Raw genomic sequence first — 6,272 nt, 5'->3', positions numbered from 1 at the left:
CTGACTGTTTCCCTAACAAGCTTGAGATTCTTCTCCCAATCTACATTTATGGAATTCAATTGGGGAGAATTTTTAGAAGCTATCTAATCTACTCGCCTTGCACAACATATGTGATAAACAGAAAGACAAATGGCCCACGAGCCTAAAGTAGATAGGATATTTGTCTCTGCCTACTTAGAGGCCTGGGTGCACTCCAGCATCCGTTTTGTGCATTCTAGGGCTGTGCCCCATTCCCTATATCCTGCCCTAGCCTCCCAAGAGACTCAACTTACCTTCATGAAATAAGTCCATGACCTAAACAATCAGTGTCTGAGTGTCTCCAATTCCTGTTTCTCCTCTGGGTTCTGGGAATGGTGATGGAAGCCAGTATGCTCAGCAGTGACTGAGCCTTAGTGCCTCATTCCTGATGTCTTGGAAAAATGGCACTGCCATCTGAAAGCCACACTGCAGCATCAAGAAACAGTGCTAGGGAGGGTACTGGGTACTTGGTGTTCAAGAACTATTCACGATACTTTTATTCATAAGAGGACCACACAGCCATGGACATGGACATGGACATGTACAACTTAGAAGCATTTGAAAGGACATCATGCTGATATAAAGCCAATTACTCAAGGCACATGCCTATCATCTAGCCCCTGGGGAGGCTGAGACCTGAGGATCATACTTCCAATCCAGTCCAGACAGAAAAGTCCATGAGACTCTTTTTTTTTTTTTGGTTGGTTGTGGGGCTTGAACTCTGGGCCTGGGTGCTGTTCCTCAGCTTTTCAGCTCAAGGTAGCGCTCTGAACATTTGAGCCACAGTGCCACTTCCGGTTTTCTGAGTGGTTTATTGGAGATAAGAGTCTCACAGGGGCTGGGAAGGTGGCTCAGTGGTAGAGCGCTTGTCTTGCATGCCTGAGGCCCTGGGTTCGATTCCTCAGCACCATATAAGCAAAAAGAAAAAAAAAGCCGGAAGTGGTGCTGTGGCTCAAGTGGTAGAGTGCTAGCCTTGAGCTGAAGAGCTGAGGGACAACGCCTAGGCCCTGAGTTCAGGCCCCACGACCGGACCCCCCTCCCCCCCCCCCAAAAAAAAAAGAGTCTCACAAACTTTCCTGCCCAGGCTGGCTTTGAACCGTGAACCTCAGATCTCAGCCTCCTGAGTAGCTAGGATTATAGGTGAGAGCCACCCGTGCCCGGCTCCATGAGACTCTTTACCTACAATCCCCATCAAAAATATAGAACTAGAGCACCAGACTTGAAGGAAACCACCAAGTGAAAGCACAAGAGCCCGAGTTCAAGCTCCAAGACCAGCATAGAACCCAAAACAAACAAACTGGCTAACTCCAAGGCAGCGTCCCAGTTTGTGTCAGTGTCAGCTTTCTAGCTGTGACATCCTTGTGTGATTACCTAAGATGTTACTATGCAGAAGCTAATTAAGGGGCACAACCTTTCTGTAATTGTTGTGATTTCTTATGAATCTACAATCATCTAAAAATTTATTTGTGTTTTTGTTGTTGTTGTTTTGTTTTTGTTTGCCAGTCTTAGGGCCTGAACTCAGGGTCTAGGCACTGTCCCTGAGCTTTTTTTTTTTTTGCTCAAGACTAGCACTCTACCACTTGAGCCACAGTGCCACTTCTGGCCTTTTATGTTTATGTGGTACTGAGAAATCAAACCCAGGGCTTCATGCATGCTAGGCAAGCACTCTACCACTAAGCCACATTCCCAGCCCCTCAAAATTTAAATTTTGAAAAAGAATGCTTTTTCTCTGGGAGAGAAAGGCTTGCTTTGGCTACAGGTATGAGAGTAGTATGTTGCGTTCAGCCTGAGCTCCACTTTCCCCTGAGGCAGTGACAAGCAGCAGTTTAGACGGAAGCTGCTCTGGCTCTGAGATGCTCCAGCACCTGAGGGGGACAGAGAAATGAGCTCCGATAGTGAACATCATAGAAGGGGGCTCATGACTGAGAAAAACGCAGCCTTTTCTGAGTGATTAGTGAGGACAGGCCAGGCACACAGAAGTCCATGTTCAGGAAACCCAGAGATACCTGCTCGCTCGCTCGCTTGCTTTCCTTTCTTTCTTTTCTTTTTCTTTCTTTCTTTCTTTCTTTCTTTCTTTCTTTCTTTCTTTCTTTCTTTCTTTCTTTCTTTCTTTCTTTCTTTCTTTCTTTCTTTCTTTCTTTCTTTCTTTCTTTCTTTCTTTCTTTCTTTCTTTCTTTCTTCCTTCCTTCCTTCCTTCCTTCCTTTCTCTCTTTCTTTTTCTCAATGCTGGTACTATCTGAACCACACTTCCTCTTCTGGCTTTTTGATAGTTAATTGGTAATAATAGTCTCATTCACTTTACTACCTGAGCTGGCTTCAAACCTTGACTCTCAGATATCATCTTAAGTAGCTAAGATTACAGGCTTGAGCCAATGGTGCCTAGCAGACTTTGGTATTTTATATACATTGACATTTAATGTGTACCAGCACCTGGTACACATTAAGTATTCAGAAAATGTTTGGCCTTTAAACAAAAATTCTATTTCTTTATGATTTGATTTGCCAGAAATTACCTAGGTAGTCAGTAGCAAATTTCAGGACATAAATAAAATGTTCAACTTGGAAACTGTGGATGGATGGCAACCTAGAAATCAGTTTTAGTTGCCCTATAAATCTGGCATTTAGCCAAAGAGAAACCATTTTTTTCCCCTCCAGAGGGTTTAACTCACCAAAAAATGCATGTGAGACATGTTAGGAGTCCTGCAGAATGAGGTAATGGCATTTCTGTCTAATTCTGTCTAAACGAATGTTTCATGACTTTGGACCTCTGACATTATTTCAGTTATAGCTTAAGCTGTATTCATATATGATCCTCTTCTAAATTTCATAAGGCATCTGCTCCTCTTAAAACAACTCCTTAGGCCTGGTATGTTCCTTGGAGCCTATCTAATGGGCAAAGGAGAGGGTCAAGGAGGGGTGGGCTGGGGGTGATGCTCCCCCTAGCATCCTGTATCTGTGGACTGAGGTCCCAAATGTAGCTAGGGCTCTCACACCCTTCAAGGGACTTCAAAGCTAAAAGGAAAAAAAAAGATTTTAAATAGACATTTGTCTTCTTACTATTTTTGTCTGAGATTGGAATTCGAACTCAGTATCTAATGCTTTTGTTCATTGCTAGTACTTTACCAGCTGAGCCATGCCTCCAATCCCCTGTAAATCCTGTCAAAAGATTTACACTGAGAGACAAAATTTGCTATTTAATAATTATGGGCCTTGGTTGACCACAGATATCTAATCAAGGATAGGGAGCCAGGTGCTGGTGGCTCACGCCTGTAATCCTAGCTACTGAGGAGGATGAGATCTGAGAATTGTGGCTCAAAGCCAGCTAGGGCAGGAAAGTCTGTGAGACTCTTATCTCCAAAAAAAAAACCACTCAGAAAACAAAGTAGTGTTGTGGATCAAGTGGTAGAGCACTCGTCTTGAGCTGAAGAGCTGAGGGACAGCACACAGGCTAGAGTTCAAAAAAAAAAAATCAAGGATAAAGGAAGAAACTACTGTATTGTTCATTGGCTAGAAGGTGGATTACCAGGAAAGTACTTCCATTCCCAAATCCTCAAGGTAGTATTTGATTTTTTCTTTTTTTAAGCCAGTCCTGAGGCTTGAATTCAGGGTCTGGGCACTTGTCCCTGAGCTTGTTTTGCTCAAGGCTAACACACTACCTTCTGGCTTTTTCTGTTTATGTGGTACTAAGGAATCAAACCCAGGGCTTCATGCATGCTAGGCAAGCACTCTACCACTGAGCCACTTTCCCAGCCCTCAAGATAGTATTTGAAAGAAACAAACAATGTGTCATTCTTCAGGAAACAGAGGACATAGCTATGAGATGTGAGTGTCAGGTGTTTCTCTCCCACAAAGCCCAGGAACCAAGTGGTGCCTGTGTAAACAAGTGCAGGTGTATTCACCATGTGATATAAGATGCAAAGAAATTGAGCAGAGGAGAAGCCATTGAGCCATTGCTGCCATTATTTCTTTAGGCAGTAAATTTCCTAATTAAACAATACTACCTCTGCATACAACCCAAACCCTACTAGCGTTAAAAGAATAACATTCTATTGTTTTTCATTGAAAGAACATGTCCCTATATGTAGTTACCACCTCTGTTTCAACTTGATACATCTAACTGCTGTTGCCTAGTGAAAGTGCAAGGAGTGGGGGGACAGGGAGAGTGTCAATGTATATAATCCTGTTGTCAGGGCTTGAACTCAGGGACTCCTTCTTGGCTTGCTCACAGTTGGTGCTCTACTACCTGAGCCACACCTCCAGTCCAACATTTTGCTGGTTAATTAGTGATGGAGTCTTAAGGACTTTTCTATTTAGACTGGCTTCAAACCAAGTCAGCCTCCTGAGTAGCTCAGATTATTAAGTGTGAACTTAGCAGAAATGTGTTTCCTTTAACAAGTTTAGATAATCAAACATGTAGAGAATGAAATGCCTTGCACATCGCCTGTTCTTCTTAATTCCACTATTTATATTTGAGGAGTAGCCTGTGAAGCTTGTGGGTTGTTATGATTTGAATAGGAAATGTTCCTGACAGATTTCATGTGTTAAAGACTTGGTTTCCTGCTGGCGGTGCTATTGGAGAGAAAGTAGACAAGGAGATGGAACCTATGTTCAGGGAGGAGATCTCTGGAGACCAGAAGATTGAAGGTGTACCTGGTCCCTGGTCCCTGGTCCCTGCATTGTTGCCTGTTTTCTCCCCATCATGAGGTTAGGAGCTTCTGTCACATGTGCCTGAAGCCATGATACTCTCTCTGCCTCCCTGCAGGCTCAGAACTAATACAGCCAAACACTGTGGACTAAAAATTCATGATCATGAGCCAGAATAAATCATTCCTCAAATTTGTTTAGGTCAGGTTGTCACAGTGGCCAAATATATATATGAATGGAATATTAAATGAAAGATATTTCTTGGTTTGGGGGAGGGAGGTATCACAAAAGATCAAGGAGCTAGACTTTACATGCCTTATTGATCTTCCCAGGATCAAATTAAATTTTGATTAAATCTCAACCATCAACTGAGGTGTTCCACAATCATACTGTTTCCTCCAAAGAGCACTGGGTGTGTAGCTCCATGGTAAAACACATGCTTTGCACAAAGGCCCTGAATTCAAGTTCTATCCCATTACCCCTCCCCTCAGAAAAAAATAAGCCAGTCTAAGAAGCAGACATGAAATGCACACTAACACATTTTCATTTATCATTAGTTTTAATCATTTCAAAAGAGCATCTTTTACAAATACTTGTTCAAGGACAGACTTTGACCTTAACAAAAAAGTAGATTTAGCTCTTATTGTATTCCGTAGGAAGGAGAGACCTAAAAGTGATTTCTGGAGATAGTTTTGGCATACTTTCTCCTATTTGGCCCAATCCTGAAGTCCTCAAGACTAAGCCAATAGGAGCATGGGTTCTTGCTGAGAATTAGCAAAGATAGCACATTCCACTTCTCACAACCCAAGCAGCTTTCAAGGGTGGAAGGACCCTAAAATTTAAATTGTTTTAAACTCATTTGTATACCAAGGCACAACATGAACTTTGGATTTCTGGAACTGTAAGCCTCTGTTGGCCTATGAGTGTCTTGGCTGGAAAGGGAACTGGGTCAAAATGCAGGCATGAGGCTGGGCATAGGTGGCTCATGCCTGTAATCCTAGCTATTCAGGAGGCTGAGATCTGAGGATCATGGTTCAAAGCTAGCCCAGGCAGGAAAAGTCCTTGAGATTCCTATCTCCAATTTCCTATCAGAAAACTGGAAGTAGTGCTGTGGCTCAAAGTAGTAGAACACTAGCTTGAGCAAAAGAGCTCAAGGACAGTGCCCAGGCCCTGAGTTCAAGCTCCATGACTGGGAAAAAAAAAATGCAGCCATGTGCTTTTCTCCTGTCAGCTAGGGGTGACAGGCCAAGTCTGGAGACTTGGACCTGGTACCAGATAAAAAGAGCTCATCTCAGGATTTTAAGTATGTGTCTAAAATTCCTACTAGAGCAAAACTGAATGTTTGTAAATTACTAACAGGTCAAGTAAGTTTCTAATACAGTTGCTCTAAATTCTTACTATAAAAATAATTTCTGCCCCTATGCACATTGTTTTTAAAAAAGATTTTTAAGGCCGGGCATCGGTGGCTCACACCTGTAATCCTAGCTACTCAGGAGGCTGAGATCTGAGGATCACGGTTCAAAGCCAGCCTGGGCAGGAAAGTCTGTGAGACTCTTATCTCCAATAAACCACTCAGAAAACTGGAAGTGGCGCTGTGGCTCAAGTGGTAG

This window comes from Dipodomys spectabilis, unplaced genomic scaffold, assembly GCF_019054845.1.
Source record: "Dipodomys spectabilis isolate Male_0828 unplaced genomic scaffold, ASM1905484v1 ptg000095l, whole genome shotgun sequence".
Lineage (NCBI taxonomy): Eukaryota > Metazoa > Chordata > Mammalia > Rodentia > Heteromyidae > Dipodomys > Dipodomys spectabilis.
The sequence above is the reverse complement of the archived record's forward strand: the minus strand, read 5'-3'. Positions refer to the sequence as shown.